This window comes from Dendrobates tinctorius, unplaced genomic scaffold (genome assembly GCF_039654945.1).
Source record: "Dendrobates tinctorius isolate UK_male_01 unplaced genomic scaffold, ASM3965494v1 ptg000062l, whole genome shotgun sequence".
Lineage (NCBI taxonomy): Eukaryota > Metazoa > Chordata > Amphibia > Anura > Dendrobatidae > Dendrobates > Dendrobates tinctorius.
In genome coordinates this window covers 39,102,339-39,114,806 of record NW_027361730.1, presented here as the reverse complement: position 1 = coordinate 39,114,806, position 12,468 = coordinate 39,102,339, and the positions used below count along the sequence as shown (strand labels likewise).

Here is a 12,468-nt window from a genome sequence, read left to right as displayed (position 1 = left end):
AGCTGTCAAATGGACCAAGGAGAATCATTGGATGTCATTTATCTCGACTTCTCTAAAGCATTTGACACTGTCCCACATAAAAGATTGTTAAGTAAGATGAGAAAGCTTGGGCTAGGGGAAAATGTGTGTAGAAGGGTAGGTAGCTGGCTTAGTGATAGAAAACAAAGAGTGGTTATTAATGGTGCATACTCAGATTGGGCCAGGGTTTCTAGTGGGGTACCACAGGGTTCTGTATTGGGCCCCCTACTATTTAATATATTTATTAATGATCTAGTGGATGGCTTACACAGTAAAATATCAGTATTTGCAGATGATACAAAACTATGTAAGGTAGTTAACACAAAGGAGGACAGTTAGCAACTACAGACAGATTTGAGTAAATTGGAGAATTGGGCGGAAAATGGCAAATGAGGTTTAACACAGATAAGTGTAAGGTTATGCACATGGGAAGGAGAAACAGATGCTACAATTACTTACTAAATGGGAAACTGCTGGGGAAATCAGACATGGAAAAAGACTTAGGCATCTTAGTCAATAAGAAGCTAAATTGGAGTGCCCAGTGTCAGGCAGCTGCCACCAAAGCAAATAGGGTCATGGGATGCATTAGAAGAGGTCTCCCTCTGTACAAATCACTCGTCAGACCACACTTGGAGTATCGTGTTCAATTTTGGATGCCGGTGCTCAAGAAAGACATTACTGAACTTGAAAGGGTTCAAAGGCGGGCTACTAAAATGATAAATGGAGTTGGTTCACTACAATACCCAGAAAGGTTATCAAAATTAGGTCTATTTACTCTAGAAAAGAGAAGAATTAGGGGAGACCTAATATATATGCACAAGTATATCAGAGGGCAATACAGAGATCTCTCCAATGAACTGTTTGTACCAAGGACTGTGACAAGAACAAGGGGGAATTCTCTTCGTTTGGAGCAGGGCTGTGGAGTCGGAGTCGTGGAGTCGGTGCTCATTTTGGTGGAGTCGGAGTCGGTATAAAATGGACCGACTCCCACTCCTAAAATATATAATAAATTGGGTACAGTAATTCAATGCAGGATGTGCTGAATATTTTTTCATAGGAGTTTGGGAAAGTTATGAAATGTCCTATAAATGGCTGTTATATTCCTGATCTAAGGCTACATTCACACACAACGTTTTTCCTGTGTTTTTTGAGGATACGTTTTTCAGCTGCAAAAGCTGAACATCTTTTTAAAAAAGTGCATCACCTGAAAGGTTTTTGAGCTCATAGATAATGTTTTCAATAGCAAAAGCAGATTAGAAATCTGCTCTATCTATATATCCATTTATCCATATCTGTCTATCCATATCGTATCTGTACCAAAAAGAATGAAAACCGGGTAGTACACCAATATATATTCTGTTCTATCTAAACATCTTGATTATTGGATCATAAAAATGATTAAATGTCTGAGGTTCACATTGTACTACAATAAATTTTTCACTTAAATATAAGCAATATGTGTGGGAGTCGGAGTCGGAGTCGTGGAGTCGGAGTCGGTGTAAGGGAAATTGAGGAGTCGGAGTCGGAGTCGCAGGTTTTGCTTACCGACTCCACAGCCCTGGTTTGGAGGAAAGACCATTTCTGCACCAGCATAGAAGAGGGTTCTTCACGGTAAGAGTAGGGAGGCTCTGCAATTCTCTTCCTGAGGAAGTGGTGATGGCCAACTCACAGAATGAATTTAAGAAAGGAATGGATGCTTTTCTTGTGAGTAACAGTATAGAAGGTTATGAATAACATAATATTATAAGTAGATGGTTGCAGGGCTGTGGAGTCGGTAAGCCACAGTTGCGACTCCGACTCCTGGATTTTATCAGGCTCCGACTCCGACATAAATGACCAATTCATAACAACAAATTTACTGTTGTAAAATATTAAACATCGTGCATATTCAGTTTCTCACCATCATATAAGTAATCAGACCACTTAGAGCAAAAACTACATTTATTAGAATACAATTAGAATATAGCAAATAACTTTTATAAACTTTTATAAACTGTAAGTAAATATGCAATAAACACTTTTATGCAGGTAATAAGAAGAAATCTATAAATTTGTCCTCAGAAAAACTATTGCCTCTGTCAGATCCTCCTTCATGGATGTCCTCAAATCTGATCTAATTATTTTGAGAGCAGAGAACAACCTCTCTACACTAACTTGTGTTGGTGGCAAAGCAGTAACCACTCGGGCAACATCTCTGACAATGTCAGGATACAGAGGAATCGCTTGTTGCACTGTTATTTTTGATGAACGGTCAAATTTCTCAATTTCTTTTAGTGCACATGAAAAATTCTGCTGAAATGTACTGGCTGTGTTCCTTGATGGGGATGACTCTTCTTCTATGCAGGAACGCTTTGCACGGTCCTTGTGATCCAAATATTTTTCGAAATTAAATTCTTCATCAGTTGATGATGAGGGTGAAGATGTGGCAGGACCACCAAATTCTTCTTGTTCCTCCTGACTGTTCTGCAACCCTTTCATCCTTACTGCTATTTCAAACAGAGCTTCTTTTCCTTTACTTAGCTGTTGATCATCTAGAAGAATCCGATGCATTGGGTCTACATAAACAGCTGCCAAAAGAATATTATTTTGTAATAGTAGCTCCTCTCTCCGTTTCATTGATGTAGCAATGCCACTTGCAATTAACCCTCCTCTTTGGGACAGGCGAAACATCAGGTTCTTCCACTCCTTTAAGAAAATACCTGGAGTTAAGTCCTCTGCTTGTAATTTTTTAGTCACTGTAAATGGGTGCTCTAGCAATTTTTCCAGCTCAGTCACCTGATTCCACTGACTTTCATTTAGCGTCAGTTGAGGGTTAGCCATGTCTACAAGAAAGGTTTTCAGTTCAACCAAGCGCTGAATCATTAAGTAAGTACTGCCCCATCGTGTGGCTTGATCAATAATTGCCCCTTTTCCAGCACGTCTCTTCAAAATTGAGTCAACTTTAGGGGTTCTGGCAACAGTAGCCAATTTTCTCACCTTGCCAATCAGTGCAGCAGCATGTCCTTCTTGCAGACTGTCTTATAGCCAGCTGTAGCGTATGCACAACACAGCGCATGTGATGAATGAAAGAACATATTGACACAGTTTCAACAAGATCATCTAAACTATCATGTTGCTGTTCATCTGAAGCAACTTCAGTTTGCTCCTCAGTTACAATACTGTGTTCCTCTATTTCAAACATTTCTGTGTCTGTGGACCCAGAATGTTCTTCTAGCTGCTGGTCACCATCATTACTCTCATTCATTAGCTTAATAGTACTTATCATATTTGAAGCATTGTCAGTTACGACAGAAAGAACTTGCTCTTTTTTAAGTTCATAGTCTTGCAGAACCTTTTCCACCAAGACCTGGAGAAACTCACTGGTGTGATGAGCTTTGGTGTCTTTTACTGCCAATGTCTTGGTAACCATTTCATTTTTGTCACAAACAAATCGGACATTGATGGCAAAATAGTTCACTCTGTGACGTGTGCAGGCATCCATTTTAAGAAACAGAAAGCATCCCTTGAGAGTTTTTTTTAAGTTCTTCCTTTTGTTTAAAAGCTTCTTCGATTACTAATTTTCTAATACTCTCTCTCTCTCCAGAGAAACACCATGCTTGCGGGCCATTTCCCCATTCAGACACATAAAAGCTGGTCGTGAAAATAATGAAATAGGCACACTATCCTTTACAACAAGCTCTATGATCTGTTTTTTAAATGTATCTACTGTCATTGTCACAGTAACTTTGTCACTGACAAAATATCTTGCAACTGATGGCTGCAAAGTTCTCTGCTCCTTTGTTTGGCTGGGAGAGCTGGGCACTGGTTCATTGGTTTGGATGCAGTCTTTCTCATCCACTGCTTTCAGTACTTCTGGAAGAAAGCGCTGTAAATGTCTCTTTAGATTAGAAGCTCTGGTAGGAGCATTTTTATCTTTGCCTGAATATGCACTCATCTTGGCTTCACAGCATTTGTTTTCATCTGGATCATTTGTCATACACTGACAGACATAATGTTTTCTATCTTGAGTGATGGTGAAATGTTCAAATACAGCTGATTTAATGTGATGCTTCTTTGACATTCTCAGGTTTTTAATTCTGCATTCACAATCCAAATGACAATTGTTTTTCCTAAAAACAATTGTACAAAATTATTGCCAGGTCGTACAACTGATATAGTGGTCAGTAATACTGTTATTATTCCTCATGTACTCACAGTTAACTGATGCAAAGTTTGTTGAAAGGATAATACTTCTTACAGTCTTCCTCTTCTGAGTAGCAGGCAGCTGTGAGATGCTTGGAAGACGCACAACTAGTATGATCTAGTCTAGAGGAGGAGCTTTACTACTAAGAATTTGCAACACATTTTCACTCTCAGTTTCATACATTGTAAGTAGGGGGGTTGGGGCAGCATGAGGTTAACCAAGTATAAGATTAGATAAGGGCAGTGGAGAACAGTGACACACAAGAAGTAAGAAATGTCTCTATCTCCAGCAGAACTGCTTATCACTGTTGTTCATAGTTTGATAGAACATATATATTTGAGTAACATTTATAAAATTCATATGAAAGTTCAATTATGAAATATTAATACATTTTTTTTTTTTTTTAAAGCTGGAGTCGGTACATTTCTACCGACTCCGACTCCAACCAAAACTAACTCCGACTCCACGACTCCGACTCCACAGCCCTGATCAAAACCCCTCAAAAAAAAAAAAAAAAAAAAAGATTAAAGTATTCTCACAAATCAGGTACTATCACCCTCACATTGTGGCCCTGGTTGAGATGCACCTGACCAGAGATACAGCTCGGTGCGTACAAAAACAGTGGGTTCAGTGGTCTATACATGCATTTCACACCAGCTATTCCAGGGGAGTCTCACTACTAATACACAGGGACGTCAGATGGGAGGACCGAGAGGCCTGGAGAGACCCTGAGGGGAGTTTCATATTTGTGTATGCACTGATCAACTCTAGGAAATATGTTATTTTGTGTGTTTATAATCCCCCTCCAGCTGGTACGTCAATTCTCCAGAAGGCATTGAGCTTTGCTCTGAATTATCCAGACGCAGATGTCATTTGTATGGGGGACTTTAATCTGGTTATGAATGGTCGCCTTGATAGGTTGAGACTGGATGATGGGATACAGAGTGGGACCCCGCCAATAGCTACATCCTAACTGTCACAGTTTATAGAAGGTAGTGGATGGCTAGACCTGTGGAGGACGCACCACCCCGAGAGGAGGGAATATACTTGCCATTCATCCACTAAGCGCTCCTTATCTCGCATAGATTACATTTTTGGATCCAGCGGTTTGGCAATGTGGGTAGATAACATTGAGCATGGTAGTAGAGGGATTTCAGATCATAGTCCGATCATTCTTAAACTTAAATATGGCCCACCGGGTAGTAGGATAATATGTAAATTGAACCCTTTCTGGCTGAAATTGGTGAAGTCACCTGACAGAACAATTGACCAACTACATGGCTTTGTCTCCTCCCACCCCGAACCCCGGGATGTTAATTTATTTTGGGACACCCTTAAGGCATACTTGAGGGGTTGCTTATCTTCTACGATCTCCTACATCAAGCGGGTTATGGCGGGGGAGGATGATGAGATAGAGCAACGTCTGAAGGATTCAGAGGCCACCTACATATCTGATCAAACTAGTGGCAACAGAGTGGAGTGGTTGACTGCCCAGAGATTATATACTCAACACAGACTCTAAATTCAAACGTAAACTATTCTTTACTCGCCAGTCCTACTTTGAACTAGGGAACCAGTCCAGTAAATTCCTGGCTTATTTGGTGCGTCAGCACAATACAACTAACACAATATTACAGATCCGCAATTTAGACGGTACATTGGTATCCTCAACTGAAGAAATGATGGGTTGTTTTCATGATTATTATAGTTCACTGTACAACTCTACAACTGACGTTGACAGCCAGGGGTGTCTAGACTACTTATCAGATATTACGTTTCCCACGTTGAGTACTTCTCAGCGGGCCTTTATGGATGCTGAATTTACTTTTGAGGAGATAGAAGATGACATGAGGGATATGGCCTCTGGGAAAGCCCCTGGGCCGAATGGGTTTCCTATCGAGCTATACAGGAAATACCGTGAGATTTTGGCGCCACTTTTGTGGTCGGTGTTCCAGGGGGTTGGTTATGCCGTAGTCCTTTTATGAAGCTCATATAATAGTGCTTAAGAAGGAGGGGAAGGACCCTTTAGATTGTGGATCTTATCACCCCATACCTTTAGTAATTGTGGATTATAAAATTTTTACGAAAATCTTGGCTACCAGGCTGAATTCAATCATTTTGGAATTTATACACCCTGACCAGACTGGTTTCATGCCTGGTAAAAGCACCTCCATTAATATTAGACGGATCCAATCGGTAGTCCAATATAGCTCCTTGATGCCAGACAATAAATGGGCATTGGCATCGTTGGATGCAGCAAAGGCCTTCGACTCCCTTGAGTGGCCTTACCTCCACGCATGCTTGCAGAAATATGGATTTGGGGATAGGTTCCTAAAATGGGTTAATACATTATATATGAAACCTAAAGCCCTTGTCGTCGTAAACGGTTCCATGTCTGAGTCCTTTTCTCTACACAGGTGGACTCATCAGGGGTGTCCCCTTTCCCCGGCCCTCTTTTCTCTTGCAATAGAGGCGCTGGCAATTCGCATAAGAACTTCCCCTGATATTGTGGGCATAGAAATAGCAGATCGGGTGGATACCATAGGCCTATATGCTGACGACATGGTAATATTTATGGATAGGGCGGAGGAGACACTGACAGGAGTGACTGCCACAATAAACATTCAGTAAATATTCCGGCCTGTATATAAATTGGGAGAAATCTGCTCTGATGCCTCTTTCCCATACCCCGATGCCACGACTGGAGACTCTCTCCTTATTGCCTATTGTGTCACATTTTAAATATCTGGGTGTTCATATTTCTCAATGTAGCACGTTTGATCTGCAACTTAAAATATATCCATTGCTGGAGATGGTTAAAGTCAAATTTGCGATCTGGAGCAAACTCCCGCTGTCTGTAGCCGGACGCATTAACTTGATTAAAATGATACTACTCCCTAAGCTCAGCTGCTTTCCCCAAAATAGTGCTGTGGTGGTGCCTAAGTCTTTCTTTACCAATTTGAACTCCCAGATTACGTCTTTTATATGGGGGAAAACCAGGCCAAAACTCAAGCTGTCCATCCTACAAAGACCAAAAAAAAAGGGGGGGCAGCACAGCCGGATTTTTTTTTCTGTACTATATCTGGCTGGGCAGGCCAGAGCTATAAATAAATGGATGCCCGGTAATCACCTTCCAAACTCTGAAAGCAATTTGCTTCATGCCGCACGTACTGATTGATTGCCCATTGGGTTTTTTGGAGTTGGAAAAAGTAAATGTCCCACGTCTGTTACCCATGCTTTGTCTGGCAAGATTAGTGTGGAGACAGATTAAGAGGGTGATCGGATTTACCGATATCATAGCTGAGATGCCCTTGTGGAATAATAGTTATTTTCTGGTGCTACTTGTCCACCCATCTGCCGAATTCTGGTCTCAGTACAATGTTTCCACGATAGGGGATTTGTGTGACCACGGTACACTATTATCTTTTGAACAACTACAAGCTAAATGCCATGTTCCGAGGTCGCAATTCTTCTGATATTTGCAACGGAGATCGGCCTTTCAGTCGCACATGAGATATGTGGGTGTGAATGGTGCCATCTCGTCTCTACCCTTGATAGGTATTCTTAAATCACAGGGTCCCCAGGGTCTCGTCTCCTCTCTGTACACATACATGCTGTCAGTAGGGGCGGAATCCGCCATTTTGCTCGGTCAGAGGGAAATGCTCATGCCTGATACACAGTGAGAGGCGTGGGCGGAAATCCTGGAGTCGCCGACTAAGGTGTCTCCTTCCATTAACAGGATGATACAACTATACATTATAAACCAATCATATTTGACTACGACGCGACTTTTTAAGATGGGCCGATTCCAATCTTCGGAATGTCTGAGATGCCATACACTGGATGCAGATTTTATCCACATGATATGGCAGTGTCCAATTATAGCACATTATTGGAGGGAGGTGACATTATTAACTTCTTTGGCACAAATTCCTGTTCCCCTTGAGCCATTAGTTTGGGGTGTGGGACGACGAGACATGGGAACATTATACAGGGATTTTCTTGCGGGAGACGTTTATGGCACGAAAGGTACTGGGACTGCGGTGGATGGGAGGTTCGGGTCCCTCCCTTAGGCCTCTTTCACACTTCCGTTTTTGACAATCAGTCAAAATCCGCCAGGTTTTGAAAAAACGGATCTGCAATTTTTTTTTGCGGATCCGTTTTTTTCCCCATTGAGTTACATTACTGGCGGATCTTGACTGATGGTCATCCGTTGGATCCGTTTTTGTGAGGATCCGCCAAATTTTTTTCATCCGCCGGCATGCCTGGACGGACCATGCAACTTTTTTTTGTGGTTGGATCCGCATTTTCCAGTGCGCATGCCCGGAGAAAGGAAGTCAGGGAGAAAATTAACCCTGAAATTCATTCTCTCTCTCCCCCCCTTCCCGGCCAGCGGTTCCTTTAAATTTCCTCATTCTGCGGATCCGTCAAAAAACGGATCCTGTGGCATCCATTCACATCAGTTAGGAACGGGTCCGCCTTTTTGGCGGACTTTAACTGACACAAAAAACTGAAGTGTGAAAGAGGCCTTAGGGCCTGGATCAAATTGGTAAATTCGATTACACCATACGAGCGTACGCTGTACCAAAACAGAGGTTGCCCAGGTAAATTTGAGAAGATATGGGAGGGGTGGAATTCCTGTCATCTCACTTTGTAGGATGGAGATATCGCAGGATAAAGAGCTAATTATGTGGACGCAGGCTGCAAATAGTTGTTGTTTTGTAGTTACAGTAATGGTTTAGAGGTTTGACAGGCTTTATTGTTGACCAATACCATGCAGACTAATGTAAGGTAATTGACATTATGTTTTATTCTGTAAGTAACCGGTATACACACACTGCTTGGAATTAATGCTATGTGAAACATATATGCTTTATATGGTATTTCTCATTATTTGCCAGTTTGCATATTGTATACCCTGTCTATGGTTTAATAAACAAATTAAAAAAAAAAAATTCAGTTATTCCCATCTCAGAAACATATGCAATATTCACAGGATATGCCATAGATTTATGATATATGGACCACATATGTCAAAAGTGGCAGGTTCCCATTTCCATCTGTTCAGGGGGGCCCCCAAGATGCAATATACCGAAAGAGGTATCACCACATGCTCGGCTCTCTCCAGTTTCTTCTATACAGGCAATAGAATGGAGAGAACAGCACCTCAATTTATAAAATACTTTGGTTGAATTAAATGTATTTCCATCAGACAGTCCTGCAGATCAGGTGTGTCGCAGTATAAAAAATAGCAATATTTTCTACCTCACAGGGATAATTCAGTGCAAGACCTCTGAAGTTAGGAATCGCAATGTATGGATGGCCTCCATGTTAGGCTACAGTCAGAGGTTCAGTATTTTACCTTAGTATCTATAAACCAAAACCAGTAGTGGAACAGAGGAAAAGTATAATAGAAACATGCCACCACTCCTGTTATTTATCACCCACTACTAGCCCTGGCTTACAAATACTGAACGTGTGACTGTAGCCTAAGGTTGTGTGCACACAGCGTGTTTTTTCTGCACGGAAATTACCCAAAAACACTAGGGAATCCTTATGACAGCAAAGTCAATAAGGCTACGTGCGCACGTTGTGTATTTGCTTGCAGAAATTTCTGTAAGGTTTCTCTTGGCAGAAAAACACAGTGGAAAATACACGCGGTTTTTATGTGCTTTTGCAAATCCACAGAGCTAAAGGGATAGATAGATATATATATATATATATATATATATACACACACACACACAAACAAAAAAATTGTGATGTAATTTCCTTGTACAACCTCTTTTTCATTCTGCATTGAAGACCACAATATCACATACCATGTTCAAATATAATGTTTACAGACACAAGACAGATATAAATGAATATTATTGTTGTTGATATCAGCTCCGATGCTCTCATTTACGGCACCGATGCGTGAGAACAGGAGCTGATCAGCTGATGTACTCCGGTGACCTGTTACGGCAGCACAGTGATAATCGCTCCCGCGGTGTAACTCCTGTCAGTGTATTGCCGGTATTAAATGGTAATACAATCAAAGATAATAAACCAACATATTCCCTGTTTGCCGTGGGACACTCTGTATTAAATGGACAACGGCAGACAGGGATTATATGTTAGTTTATTATTTTTGATTGCTTGCAGGAGACGCGAACATCGGGGATTAGGTGTTCGGAGTATGTACTTTTTTTTACAATTGAACACAGGCGCCGGATGATGGGACTATTCCCCTATCATCGGCTCATGCTGTCTCTGTTATATGTGACAGCAGACATAGCCAGATGGGAGTAGTAGTCACAACAAGTGACGCCCAAGTACAATCACTATGGGCTGTTCGTCGCATGGGCACACACAGACAGACACCGAGACACAGGCAGACATATTCTCCACACACACACTTCATCCCTCTGAGATTTCATTTGACAATTTTGCAGCATTTTTGGCAGCAAACACACAAACCTTTTTGCACCTGCGCTTTTGCTGCAGGTGTAAATAAGGGGCAAATAAGCATGAAAAAGAAGGGGGTTGAACAAGGAAACTACACCACAAAACGTTTTTTTTTTCCTTTTTTCCAAATATCTTTAGCTCCAAAAAGTAGCCATTGCTGCACAAATATGCATAAAGCCCCCGTCACACACAGCGATCTCTTTAGCGAGATCGCTGCTCACCAGTTTTGTGACGCAACAGCGATCTCACCATCGAGATCGCTGTGTGTGACACATATCAGAGACCGCCCCCCCCCCCCCCCCGCCGGGTATCGCTGATCGTTGTGGAAAGCCCTGGACATTTTTTTTTTTGCAGCGAAACCCGCTGTGTACCTTAGTTACCAGCGCACTGATGCAGGGAGCTGGTAACCAAGGTAAACAGCAGGTGGCTTAGAAACCCACTGTTTACCTTGGTTACCAGCTCCCTGCATCAGCGCACAGGTAACTAAGGTACACAGCGACGCGCACGCTCGTCGTCGCTGGTGCTGATCACTGGTGAAGCTGCCTGTTTGGCAGCACACCAGTGATCATGTAGCGACACCAGCGATCCTGACAAGTTCATATCGTTGTCAGGATCGCTGGTGAGTCGCTATGTGTGACGGGGCCCTTAAAGACAGCAAGCAAAAACATGACAAAAATACACCAAAATCGCATTTAGTGAGAGGAAATTTGCTGCTGTGATGTCTCCTGCAGGGGGCAGGACTTCCGGCATCATTCTGACAGACAGCCGGCTCCCCTAGTTAGGTAGCGGGAATCCGGCTGTCAATCAGAATGACATTAGAAGTCCCGCCCTGTCTACAGAGCAGAGCAGAAAAGAAACCTCCATTTTGTAGACGTGACATCAGCATAAGGTTATAAATCCCCGGAAGGAGTTGTCTGTGACCTCTCTGGACCAAGGAAGTAAGGCGCTGTGCACAACAGGCAGGAAAGTTGGAATTACATGCCTGTTATTGCTCAGGTAGAGTTTTTATTTTTCAATAAAGTCACGGATATACCCTTTAACATAAAAGGCAGCTGTAATCAGAAAGGAGGGAATAAATGGCTCATAAGGTTAAGTTCCTATGATAAGTTTTTGACGCTGCGTAAAAAGGCAGAGTTTGGGAGTTAGTTTTACTCTGCGGAAACTGACCTGTAGTGATGGGTGAACCCATGGATGTTGGGGGTCCAGCGGGTTTGTCAGAATATCTAAGAAAAAAAAAAAAGTTTGGTTCGGGTACCTGTGAGGGACGAGGGAGAATCCATTTTGGATTATAGTTTCAGGACATCTCCACCACTCCTGTAATGTGCCCCCAATCTTGTGTTCCCCCAGGGCATAAAAAGCAATGCAATGTTTTTCTTTAATTAAAAAAATCAAGGGAAAAGCTCTTTGAAGCTTGGTCCCCACCAAATAGCACAGGGGTGTGAACTCGTGTGCAGATGCAGCCAAACTGGATTCTTTGTCTGACTCAAGCACATGGAAACATGTCACAACAAGTCACAGCAAGGCTCTGATGTATTGAATCTGGAAAATGTACTATAATAACAGAATGCAATATCTGAGCCTAACCGAGCACATTCTCGGAACCAGCATTCCTTCCCCCACACGTCCGTGCCTGGCAGCCACCTGTAGCACTCTGCGTTATTGAGTTATAAAGCATAGCTGCCAGGGATTACATACAGTAGGCATATCTGGTCTCTATGTGCAGATAAAATCCATCAGAGTACAGTGGTACCGCTGCCGGTCCATACAGAGCTTCGGCTGGAAAGTTAGGAATCTCCACGGTTCTGGACAGAAAAATC

At 42.2% G+C, this 12,468-nt stretch overlaps 1 protein-coding gene across 3 annotated transcripts in view; it reads right to left on the bottom strand.

Annotated features, from left to right (window-relative positions):
- SCAMP5 (secretory carrier membrane protein 5) overlaps window positions 1–12,468 on the bottom strand; it is an 83,469-nt gene that overhangs the window by 58,353 nt on the left and 12,648 nt on the right. Inside the window, exon 2 of one of the 3 annotated variants that reach the window (XM_073579573.1) lies at window positions 11,819–11,874. The exons of the other annotated variants lie outside the window; for them this stretch is intronic. The gene's annotated coding sequence lies outside the window, so the exon portion shown is untranslated. The remainder of the gene's footprint in view (window positions 1–11,818; window positions 11,875–12,468) is intronic. 3 annotated transcript variants of the gene reach the window in all.